This window comes from Trachypithecus francoisi, unplaced genomic scaffold (assembly GCF_009764315.1).
Source record: "Trachypithecus francoisi isolate TF-2019V2 unplaced genomic scaffold, Tfra_2.0 Lachesis_group3, whole genome shotgun sequence".
NCBI lineage: Eukaryota > Metazoa > Chordata > Mammalia > Primates > Cercopithecidae > Trachypithecus > Trachypithecus francoisi.
In genome coordinates, this window is record NW_022681468.1 from 31,981,240 (window position 1) to 31,993,739 (window position 12,500).

Here is a 12,500-nt window from a genome sequence, read left to right on the forward strand (position 1 = left end):
GGGCAACTTCACAGCAGGTGAAGAATTGGGAGTTCATTTGCTACTAGTACTTCGACATCCAAGGCAAGTTTGTTTGAACCTGGGGCTTCATCCAGCTGATATCTGTCTGAGCTTAGAATTTGGAAAAGAAGGAAGCAAGAGGTTGTGAAATAGGCTGGGGGATGAAAGAAGAAAAAAAGTTCTTCAACTAGCACTCTACTCATTGGTCTGCGAAATCAACGGTTTCACCAAACGACAGCTCCAAGCCCCAGGGCATAATTTCTACATTTCTTACCCATTTCTGGCCCATATGGTAAAATGACCAGAGAATAATGCAGAAAGCTGAGGAATTTCAGATTAAGATGTTTTAGATTGTACATTTAGATAAGAGCAGCCCTGAGGCATTTATATCACACATCTAGTTTGAGATTAATTCAGCTGTATTCTTATCAGATAGCTCTAGCCTGCTTTCTATTTTTCCATCGGTTTCAGAATTCTTTCCGGAAAGAAACGACTTTCACATACCTCAAAATATTATTACCTTGTACAAGGGTCAGAAAAAAACCGATTACCTACAGTTACTTTGTATGGACCCTGCAAAGTTAATTCCTTCTTAACTCAAATTGTACAAAGTCAATTATCCTATCCCTTGCTACTCATTCATCACTTTTATTGAGCACCTACTACGTGCTAGTCACTAGACTCCACAGTAAACAGGCAAGCTTCCTACTAACATGAAGCTTATAGTCCAGTATTGAATCAATAAGAAAACAAAAATGTCAGATAAAAGTGAGTGCTGGGCAGGTAATTTTTTTGTTTTTTGTTTTGTTTTTTTTTGAGACAGAGTCTTGCTCTGTCGCCCAGGCTGGAGTGCAGTGGCATGATATTGGCTCATTGCAACCTCTGCTTCCCCAGTTCAAGCAATTCTCGTGCCTCTGCCTCCTGAGTAGCTGGGTCAATAGGTGTGTGCCATCAAACCCAGTTAATTCTGGTATTTTTAGTAGAGACAGGGTTTCACCATGTTGGTCAGGCTGGTCTGGAACTCCTGACCTCAAGTGATCTGCCCACATTGGCCTCCCAAAGTGCTGGGATTACAGGTGTGAGCCACCGTGCCCAGCCTTGAGCAGGTAATTAAAACGGAAGAATATGTTGTGAACAAGTGTGTTGCTACTTTGGACTGGGTAGAAGAAGGTGACAATTTCCATGAGAAGCAAATGATAGCAAGGAACTAGCCATGAAAGAACAAGGAGCAGGATATTCAGGGCAGAGGAAATGCTTCCCAAAGGTTATGTACTGAAAACCATAAGTGCCAATCCCCCCACATCTTTGAAATCAGCCATCCTTGCAAGGTGCACCTCAAACCCTACTGTCTGACTTACCAACAACAATCTCCCCCTCCCTCCAGATCTTTGGATCAGTGCTACTAAATGTAAAAAGTTCCCAGCTACTCCCAGCTCACTTTCCTCCCTAGCTGTCCCTACACTTCCAATAGGATATGGATAGTTGTATTTTATTCTCACTCAATTACAGCCCATCTAGATCCTTCTTATACGTGGCTCCACACTAATGTTGATGATTGGTAAGACCTCTCTCAAAAGCTTAGAGTCTTAAGTGAAATAACTGAAAAATAGTGAAGTAAATCGCCGACACCAGGCTTGGAGGTCTTCCAGGGCCCTTTTTTACAGGAATTTGAAAACAGGCACATTCCATTGTGTCCTTTATTAGAGAGCTGTTGACAATAAACAGAGTTCAGAATTTGTGCTGTAAAACAGCACACAGTGAACAAACCAAGGCTTTCTCACCCAGGGCCCCACTTCCCTGGATTCTGGTGATACTTACACAGGATTTGAGCTGGTACATTTGAGAAGTTTATGGAGAACTAGACTCTCAAAGCATTTGTTTTTCAAATTCTTTGTTATTTTGACTGCACTGGAGACTATTCCACAAGCCACTATCAGAATCCACCCATCTCTGGTTCCCGTAAATATTATGTCTACACAGAACTATGTGAACTATTCTTTTTTTTTTTTTTTTTTTTTGAGGCGGAATCTGGCTCTGTTGCCCGGACTGGAGTGCAGTGGCCAGATCTCAGCTCACTGCAAGCTCCACCTCCCGGGTTTACGCCATTCTCCTGCCTCAGCCTCCCGAGTAGCTGGGACTACAGGCGCCCGCCACCTTGCCCGGCCAGTTTTTTGTATTTTTTAGTAGAGACGGGGTTTCACAGTGTTAGCCAGGATGGTCTCGATCTCCTGACCTCGTGATCCGCCCGTCTCGGCCTCCCAAAGTGCTGGGATTACAGGCTTGAGCCACCGCGCCCGGCCTATGTGAACTATTTCTAAGCTGGAATATGAACCAGGTCTTGAAAGCTTGCTGGTGGAAATGACATAACAAGAGCATTAAAACCTAAATGAGAGAAAATTCAGTAGCAAAGGAAAAGTGGGCTAAAGGATATGTGCATGTTTTGGTAGCTCAGAAGGTAGTTCAACTCTCAAAGATTGATTATTCAGCCCACCCTAGATTATTTAAATCCAGCAGCAAATGTATACTGGCTTATTTCTGGGGGCACTAGGGTAACACTTACTAAGGCAAGTAAAAGAAGCTGAAGTCACTTCCCAGAGAGATGATTCCATTTTTTTTCTTTTCTTTTTTTTTTTTTTTTTTGAGACAGAGTCTCGCCCTGTCACCCAGGCTGGAGTGCAGTGGCGTGATCTCAGCTCACTGCAACCTCTGCCTCTTAAGTTCAAGCAATTATTTGTGCCTCAGCCTCCCGAGTAGCTGGGATTACAAACGCAGGCCACCACACCTAGCTACAGAGAGGTCATTCCTAGCGTAGTTGGGACTGATTGTTCCAGATAATGGGGACCAAGGGAAGCCGAGGTGGCAACTGCCAACTGTCAGTGATTCCTGAGAAGGCAAAAACTAGGCAGCTGCTGCCATGCATCCTGGAGCTGAGGATTAAATTCAATCTGATTGGGAATGTCTTTTAAAAAGAGGCGGGGTTGGGGGAGAGAGAGAGAGATAGGATCTCCCTATATTGCCCAGGCTGGTCTTGAACTCCGGGGCTCAAGCAATCCTTCCACCTCCGCCTCCCAAAGTGCTGGGATTACAGGCATGAGCCATTGCACCCGGCCTGATTGCAAACTTCAGATACAGGAATCCCCTCTCATCTTTGGCAGTCCTGTCCTCTAGAGCATTTGTGAAAAGGCATGGAACATGGAATTAAATATGAGCTACTAGCATTATACATATGTTCTCTGCCTCCACCTCCCACTCTTCATCTCAATTCAGCCTACTTTTTATCCAGAACTCAAACTTAAAATGTCACATCCACATAAAGGACTTTCCCCAGCAGCCAGACTGAATTAGGAACCTTTTAGAAGCCCTCATACCACCCTAGGCTTTTCATGATTAGCACTTACCACCATTTCTAATAATACATTTATTTAGAAAGCATTTGGGCTAATTTCTAAAAATTAAGTTCCACAAGAGTAGGGATCTTTGTTTTATTCACTGATGTACCCCCAAGGAGTTAGAGAAGCCTGATCCTAATAGCTGTTAATTGTTAAATTAATTCATTTAGTGTCTATCTCCCCCCTCCAGGAAGGCAGACACCTTGCCTATTTTACTCATCACTGACTCTCTAGCCCCTAACACAATATCTGATATATAATAGCTGCTCAAAATATACTTCTTGAATAAAGGGAAATAATGATAGCTAATATTTATTGAATGCTTGCTCAGGAATTATGCTAAGTGCTTTACAAATATTGTTATGATTTTTGTTGTTGTTTTGTTTTGAGACAGAGTCTCCCTCTGTCACCCAGGCTGGAGTGCAGTGGCGCGATCTCAGCTCACTGCAACCTCCACTTCCCAGGTTCAAGCGATTCTCCTGCCTCAGCCTCCTGAGTAGCTGGGATTACAGGTGCCCACCACAATGCCTGGCTACTTTTGTTGAGATGGAGTCTCACTCTGTCACCAAGGCTGGAGTGCAGTGGCACGATCTCAGCTCACTGCAACCTCTGCCTCCCGGGTTCGAGTGATTCTCCTGCCTCAGCCTCCAGAGTAGCTGGGACTACAGGCACTCACCACCACACCCAGCTAATTTTGTACTTTTAATAGAGACAAGGTTTTTCCATGTTGGTCAGGCTGGTCTCGAACTCTCAACCTCAGGTGGTCCACACACCTCACCCTCCCAAAGTGCTAGGATTACAGGTGTGAGCCACCATGCCTGGCCTACTTTTTGTATTTTTTTAGTAGAGACAGGGTTTACCATGTCGGCCAGGCTGGTCTCAAACTCCTGACCTCAAGGAATCCTCCTGCCTCGATTTCCCAAAGTGCTGGGATTACAGGTGTCAGCCACCGCACCCAGCCTTGTTATGTTATTTAATATTCACCACAATTTGATGATGTAGGTATATTGTTCCGCTAGTTTGGTTGAATAGGTTCAATAATATTTTTTTTTTAGTAGAGATGGGATCTCACTGTGTTGCCCAAGCTGATCTCAAACTCCTGGGCTCAAGCAAATTTTCCCACCTCAGCCTCCCAAAGTACTGGGATTATAAGCGTAAGCCACCACACCCAGCCAATTCAATATAATTTTAAAATAATGATCTTACAATTTTCTAATCCACACCCTATAATTCGGCTAAATATTTCCCCAGTATAGTTGATAGTGCTCTGGTGACCTGCATAAGTAAATTTATTTCCCTAAGTACCTACCAGGGCATGACTAATAAGAGAGAAACTCAGGGCCAGGTGCAGTAGCTCACGCCTGTAATCCCAGCACTTTGGGAGGCCAAGGCGGGTGGATTACCTGAGGTCAAGAGTTTGAGACCAGGCTGACCAACATGGTGAAACCCCGTCTCTACTAAAAATACAAAAATTAGCTGGGTATGATGGTACGTGCTTGTAGTCTCAGCTACTTGGAAGGCTGAGGCAGGAGAATTGCTTGAACCTGGGAGGCCGAGGCCAGCAGTGAGCCAAGATCGCACCGTTGCACTCCAGCATGAGCAACAGAATGAGACTCTGTCTCAAAAAAAAGAGAGAAACTCAATTTCATGGGCCTTAATTATGCTAATGTTGCTTGGAATTAAAATATAGATTCAGCTTCTAGAGACATTGGGCTTTGGAGAAAAATTTATCTATGTTGTGCTGGTTGCATTGGGTTCATATGCAACCACAGAACATATAGAACACTTCCAGTTTTGCTAGGGGACACTGGAAGCAGGAAAAAAGTATGGGCCAAATCTTGCCCAAGACACTGGTTAAACCGGCTTTGCCAGTGTCTCCTGTACCTACCTGGGACATCAGCTGGAAGGCAGGTTTGTTCCATCCTCTGGGAGGAACCATGCCAGTCCCTACCACTCTGCCCCATCTGATCTGGCTAGATCAGGCTTCGGGAAGTCAATAATCCCACCTCGCCAGGTAAAACCAGAAGTGTTCAGCTGGTACAGCATGGTTCCAGCAAGGAATAGACTCACTGAAAACAAACTGATCTGCCCAGAGTGGAAGTAATTCCAAGAGAATTACTCAAAGTATTATATTCCCCATATTGGAACCCATTCTGGTGAGATTATGTTATTCTCCTTTAACAAAGAAACTGGTGACCCAAAGAAGCATCGTGTGAGAAGTGGTCATCTTATCAGGAACATTAATTCTTGAGTTAAATTTTTACCTCTCCTTGATTTCTCTATCTGCTTTTGTCACTGTCAGCACCACCCCATAAATACTGAAAAAGAAACAGGAGTGTACAAGGAAGATAGGAAAAATAAAGACAAAGCAGGGAATTTGCATAAAGCTGCATGTCTTTGATTTAAAAGGGCTGTCCTTCAGTTTTAAATAATGTCCTTTTTTTTTTTTTTTTTTTTTTTGAGACAGAGCTCTGCCCTGTCATGCAGGCTGGAGTGCAGTGGTGCGATCTTGACTGACTCACTACAACCTCTGCCTCCCACGTCCAGGCAATTCTCCTGCCTCAGCCTCCCAAGTAGCTGGGATTACAGGCGTACACTACCACGCCTGGCTACTTTTTGTGTTTTTAGTAGAGACATGGTTTCCCCATGTTGGCCAGGCTGGTCTTGAACTCCTGACCTCAGATGAGGTCTACTGGCCTAAGCCTCCCAAAGTGCTGGGGTTACAGGTGTGAACCACTGCACCTGGCCAGATAATGTCCTTTTGACTTTTTTAGTGTTAAAATGTCTTCTCATTTATGAAATGATAGTGATAATAGGTAGTACTTGTTGTTAGGTTAAATTCAAAGTTGGCAACTTGTGTCAATTCCCAAACATGTTAAAAAAAACTTTGCTTGCCCCTGTAGTATAAGGGAGCCTCTGGATGACTGCAGTGGTGTCTTCGGAGGTTTTAGGTGAGGATAGGGAGAAGCGTTTCCCCCCTCCTGTGTGAGTGGAACTATGGGTCTGCTGGGTGGGTTCCGAGAGTCCTGTGTCAGCAATTGGTACACCGTGAGGGTTGACTTTGACTAAAATGAGTAATCTCTAGGATTCCAGCATCTCATTTCTAAGACCTACCCAAGAGCCCAGTGTACCTGTCTGGTGCCATCTCACCTGTTGGGGAGGAACATACCTGGTAATGTAATTTACAATAAATTTCAGGAGACTACTGCTCACAAGAGAATTTGTCTTTTAAGAGTAAGACCCAAAGGGAATGGCAAATGCTTAATCCAAAGAAATATATTGCTGATGATGGAATTTTAGGGACAGTGAGGGAGCATTCCTTGGCATAGGGCATATCAAATCACACAGATGGGCATTTATCCAGTCTCTCTATGAGTTACATCTCTTGACACTGCTCCATTTACAGGCCACCTCATCTTGCAAAATATTTTTAAACTTTAAAATACCCTCAGATTTATGGTTTCTGAAGCCCTTCCACAGCATGACCTAGTATGACCCTCCTAACAGTCCTGAGAGGTAAGGAGGCCAGATAGCAACATCTCCTTTTTTTTTTTTTTTAAAGGAATTTCACTCTTCTTGCCCAAGCTGGAGTGCAATCACGCAATCTTGGCTCACTGCAACCTCCACCTCCTGGGTTCATGCGATTCTCCTGCCTCAGCCTCCCAAGTAGCTGGGATTACAGGCACACGCCACCACACCTGGCTAATTTTTTGTATTTTTAGTAGAAATGGGGTTTCACCATGTTAGCCAGGCTGGTTTTGAACTCCTGACCTTAGGTGATCCACCTGCCTTGGCCTCCCAAAGTGCTGGGATCACAGACGTGAGCCACCGCACTGGCCACGTCTCCATTTTTATATCTGAGGAAAGCTAGACTTGAAGAGCATGAGTGGAAGAGTGAATTCCATCATGACTGAGATATAAAGGAGGATAGTGTGCACCTGGACCTTGAAAGGCCAGGTAGGTCACGGCTCCTACACATCTTGGCCCGGGCCAAGACCTCTTCTTTGCCAGGGAAACCTGGCAAGTGGAGGCTTCACTCAGCACTAAGATGGAGAGGTGTTGAGGGAAAATATACGCACAAATAATAATCAAGCATTTATACAGCATTTAGTATTTCCATACCACCAACTAATAATCACTGTATCATTGCAATCCTCCTGGGTTAAAGCAAACGTGTGGGGTCAGTGAGTTTGCCAGAACCCATTTTATAGATGAGGAAACAGGTTGAGGAGATTAATCATCTTGTGGTTTAAGGAAGTCAGCAACATAGAAGGATATCATGGTCCTTATGTTGAATCTGGTCATCTAAACAGAGAGGCTCAGCCGAAACACAGGGCAGCAAAAGAATATGCATGTGTGTGTGCATGCAAGCATATATGAAACAAACTGCTTCTCATGATACCATCAAAACGATATCTATCTGGTATTTCCTAGACTAAAAATTCCCTGGGTCCCACATCACGACCCATGGCCATGTTTGGGTCAAACATAAAGAAAGAACTGGCCTGGCTGGGTGTGGTGGCTCACATTTGTAATCCTAGCACTTTGGGAGGCTGAGGCAGGTGGATTGCCTGAGCTCAGGAGTTCAAGACCAGCCTGGGGAATACAGTGAAACCCCGTCTCTACAAAAAACACAAAAAATTAGCCAGGAGTGGCAGTGTGTGCCTGTAATCCCAGCTACTTGGGAGGCTGAAGCAGGAGAGTTGCTTGAACCTGGGAGACGGAGGTTGCAGTGAGCTGAGATCGTGCCACTGCACTCCAGCCTGAGCGACAGAGCGAGATTCCATCGAGAGAGAGAGAGAGAGAGAGAGAGAGGAAGAAGGAAGGAAGGAAGGAGGAAGGAAGGAAGGAAGGAGGAAGGAAGGAAGGAAGGAAGGAAAGAAGGAAAGAAGGAAAGAAGGAAAGAAGGAAAGAAGGAAAGAAGGAAAGAAGGAAAAGAAGGAAGGAAATAAAAAAAGAAAGAACTGGCCAGGCACAGTGGCTCATGCCTGTAATCCCAGCAGCAATTTGGGAGGCCAAGGTGGGCAGATCATTTGAGATCAGGAGTTCAAGACTAGCTTGGCCAATATGGCAAAACCTGTCTCTACTAAAAATACAAAAATTAGCCTGACATTGTGGCAGGCGCCTGTAATCCCAGCTACTTGGGAGGCTGAGGCAGGAGAATCACTTCAACCTGAGAGGTGGAGGTTGCAGTGAGCCAAGATCCGGCCACTGCACTCCAGCCTGGATGACAGAGAGAGACTGTCTCAAAAAAAAAAAAAAAAAAAAAAAAAGAACTAAGAATGGGAAATGGAGAAGAACATGGAATTTTGGAGGTTATAACTGACGCTGCCCTTGGACAGAGTCATAAAAATCAGTTCATATACTAGAATCAAATCTAGGCACTTAGATATTTTGTCATCTTTCACCTTCCTCCCCTCTTCTTCATCTACACTGAGAAAATGCCCTCATTCACCTCTTCCAGCTTTTCAGGTCATCTTCAATGTACAGCGTAAATATTATCTCATAATTCCTCTTTCAGTGTAACCCAGATATATTAGCTCTCAGAGACCAAGACATGCTATATTCCTGGAAACATAAAGAGAGATGATAGAATTAGAAAGGGATGTTTGATGGTCTAAAAAGGATCTTATATCAGACTTTCAAATATTCCCTGGCAGAGTCAGGACAGAAGGGAGACTAGCCTAGCAATTTAATATATTTACTGGGTAAATAGTAAGCACTTGCAGTCCCTGACTTAATCAGAATGAAGTTCATTACGATAAAGAGCTGTGCCCTTTGGTCCTGTTTGCATTAAACAGGCTCTCAATTTCATTTAATTTCACTCACATCTCCGAAGGAAATTATAGACTATGAGGCTAGCCAAAGAGTCCGCGGCGAGGACAGATAGCAAGGATATCCACCAGAGGAGATAGAGGAAAGGAGGTAGTGGGCTAAGATGTGAGCATAGAGGACAGATATTCTCCTTATCAACCCCAATCAATGAAACTAATTTTACTTTCTTGTTTTTAACTTGACGTTTGTATCAGTCTCTCTCTCTCTCTGGTTTTTAAAAACATCTTATCAGGTCATCTAAACCTTTTATGAAACATTTCAGACTTGTACGTGCATGAGCTGGTGAAGATTTATTATATTTGACACCATAACTACAGATTTTAAGGCATTCTTGTAAGCACAACTTGACTGAAACCCCTGAGGCTAGATCGCTATCTTTTGCCAGATGTTAACTTGGTTTCACTGATGGAAACCCAGGGTAAGGTTAAAACTGTTTCTGGACACATTCATACCTTGGAATGTTTAACTCCATCAGTATATTAGTATTCGATATCAAGAAACCTGGGCTCTTGATCTGTAATACTCTGTTCATCTCTGTCCTCAATTTCTTTCTGTTTCTATTGGAGAAATCAAATGGTCCCCTCGATTTGAATTAAAACAGGCGGAGAGGAAATAATAAGATCCAATGAGCCCATAAATAGAAGTACCCACCCAGGTCCTTTGGGATTCTTTAGTATCTATTCAGGCTACAAGAAATCTGCCCATCTCTGGGTGGGAATACGGATAAATGATGTCATTCAACAGAATTAGGACCAGACGGGGAAATGTATCCAAATCCTGCAGGGGGTAGCACTGAATGCCGACCTCCGAGTGCTCTCAAGCATAAACAAGAGTAACCGTGAAAGCAACACAGTTTCTGGGATGTGGCTGAGAGGGTAACGGCACTTCTTGAGATGTGCTGGGGGGTGGAAGCCGAGGTTATAACACCAAATATTGGGTTGTGACAGACGCCGGACATGAGGGCCATGATTCCACTAGACTAGAGCACAGTGGATCTATGTCATCTGCTGGGCTGTAATCGGTAGGAGCAAGCTGCACGTTCAGCACGTTTTCTCCTGGATCACATCCTTGGCGACCGATCTAGACCTCAGCCTCCAGGATCTGTTAGAGAAATAAACAAGTGGGAGACAACAACCAAAACAGCAACACAGTCGAGCGGGCGCGGGAGACGAAGCTCCGCCTTTGGAAGCCTCGGGCCAATCAGAAGCCTGTTGCTGGGGCCCGGTGTTTGGCCGCCTGACGTTCCCATGGAGACGGAAGAACGTTACACACTAAACACAGGCGACGTTGACGTCTATGCATTATATCCATGGAGACGACAGAGTAAACGTCATCCCCCCACACCTCCCCGCCTCCCTTAGCGCCAGGGGCGGAGGGAGAGACGCAGGCGCCGCCGTCACGTGCTGGACTCCGGGAGCGAAGCCGGGTGGGAGGGGCCTGTTGCTATGACTGCAGCTGCGGCTGTTTGGAGCTGCAATTAGAAAGTGCTGAAGTAGCAGTAGAGCCAGAACCGATTCTGGAACAGCTTCTCCAGCCCCCGGGCCAGAGAGGGTTCCCCAGCCCCTGGAAAGCCAGGACACCCCCTAGGCTGTCCCAGCACGCCTCAGCCTCAGGTCCTAAGCCAGCATCTCTCTGCGCTGCCTGTGACTCCAGACTGAGGGCCAAACTGAGACCACTCCCTCCACCCTCAGTTGGCCATAATTGTCAGGGTGACCTCCCCGACCGACCGTCTCCTCCAGACAGCAGCCCACAGAACAGCCACCGACCAAACTGCCTTGCTCATGAGACAGGAGCAAAACCAGCTCAGAAAATTTTCCCACTGTTAGAGTAAACCCCAGAATTCTCCCAGAAAGGAGAAGCATAAGGAACTTTGCGTTTATCTTTTATAGGTTAAAAGCAGCAGAACTTGAGACATTCATTCCTCGGAGCTTTGTTGAAGAATTGAGGAAGGGGTGCTTAATAATCCCACTCAAGAATAGTTCCTCTCGAAGGGAGAGAAAACTCAGAAATCCCTGAGTACTGTGATACTCAAAAATGGGAAGGCCTGGAAAAACCTAAGTCAATAAAAACTGAAGCTTAAATTTCTACATTGCTTAATTTCATCTCGACTGCACAAGCCAACAGTGTGAGAAATCTCTCTGCGTGCCAGCCTCCTTTTTCGTCACACAACTCTGGAAACAGTTATAGGAAGATTGCAGCAACAAATTGTAAACAAAACCAGGTCAAGAAACAGAGGAGAGGGCCGGGCATGGTGGCTCAGGCCTGTAATCCCAGCACTTTGGGAAGCTGAGGCAGGTGGATCTCCTGAAGTCTGGAGTTCGAGACCAGCCTGGGCAACATGGCGAAACCTCCTCTCTAATAAAAAAAAAAAAAAAAAAAAAAAATTAGCCAGGCGTGGTGGCAGGTGCCTGTAATCCCAGCTAACCGGGAGGCTGAGGCAGGAGGATCACTTGAACCCAGAACGCGGAGGTTGCAGTGAGCCAAGATGGAGCCACTGCACAGTCCAGCCTGGGCAATAGAGCAAGACTCTATCTCAAAAAAAAAAAAAAAAAAAAGGTTAAGCTGACCATGTGAAGCCAGTCAACCTGAACAAAATGTAACTTTTGAATGATAAGGCACAGCTGAGCGGCCCAGACTTTGAATTTTCTCCAAATACCATGATCTTCCATCCTGGCTGAATTTAAATGGTGTCTTTTGTATTTGGGGAAAAGCAGAGGGGATATTATTTGCTGGAATTAAAAGCAAGCCATTGGGGTGAGCACATAGTCTGTTGCAGATGGTGGAGGCATAAAGAGGGATTTCATGAAAATGAATGGCATGCGGAGTTGGCCTGGGCTTTCTCCATTCCTCCACCAACACATATCCAATCCCATTGTCTATCTCTGACAAATCAGCACCTCAGGGTCCCTTCCCTGTTACTCCATAGTAGCCCTCCCTGGGCCCCCATTCAGATATTTTACCACCTGCCCACAGAGCATATCCGCTGCCTTTCAACATTCCCTTGCTCCATCCTCTGACCTACCTATTACTCACTTCCCTGACATCCTTCTCTAAACACTTTTTCTTTGACTCCCTTCCCACTCAATTGCCACTCCCCAGGATTTTACCCAGTTGATCATTGCTCCCCAAACCCTTGCCCCATCCACTCATCCCCACCATAGTGTTTTTCATGTCTGGTCCTTACTTAAGAGAAGACAGTAGCTTATTGGAACTGCTGTCCAGTTCCAAACAGAGGAAGCAGGGCACAGTGAGCAGAACAAAGCCATCATCAGCACT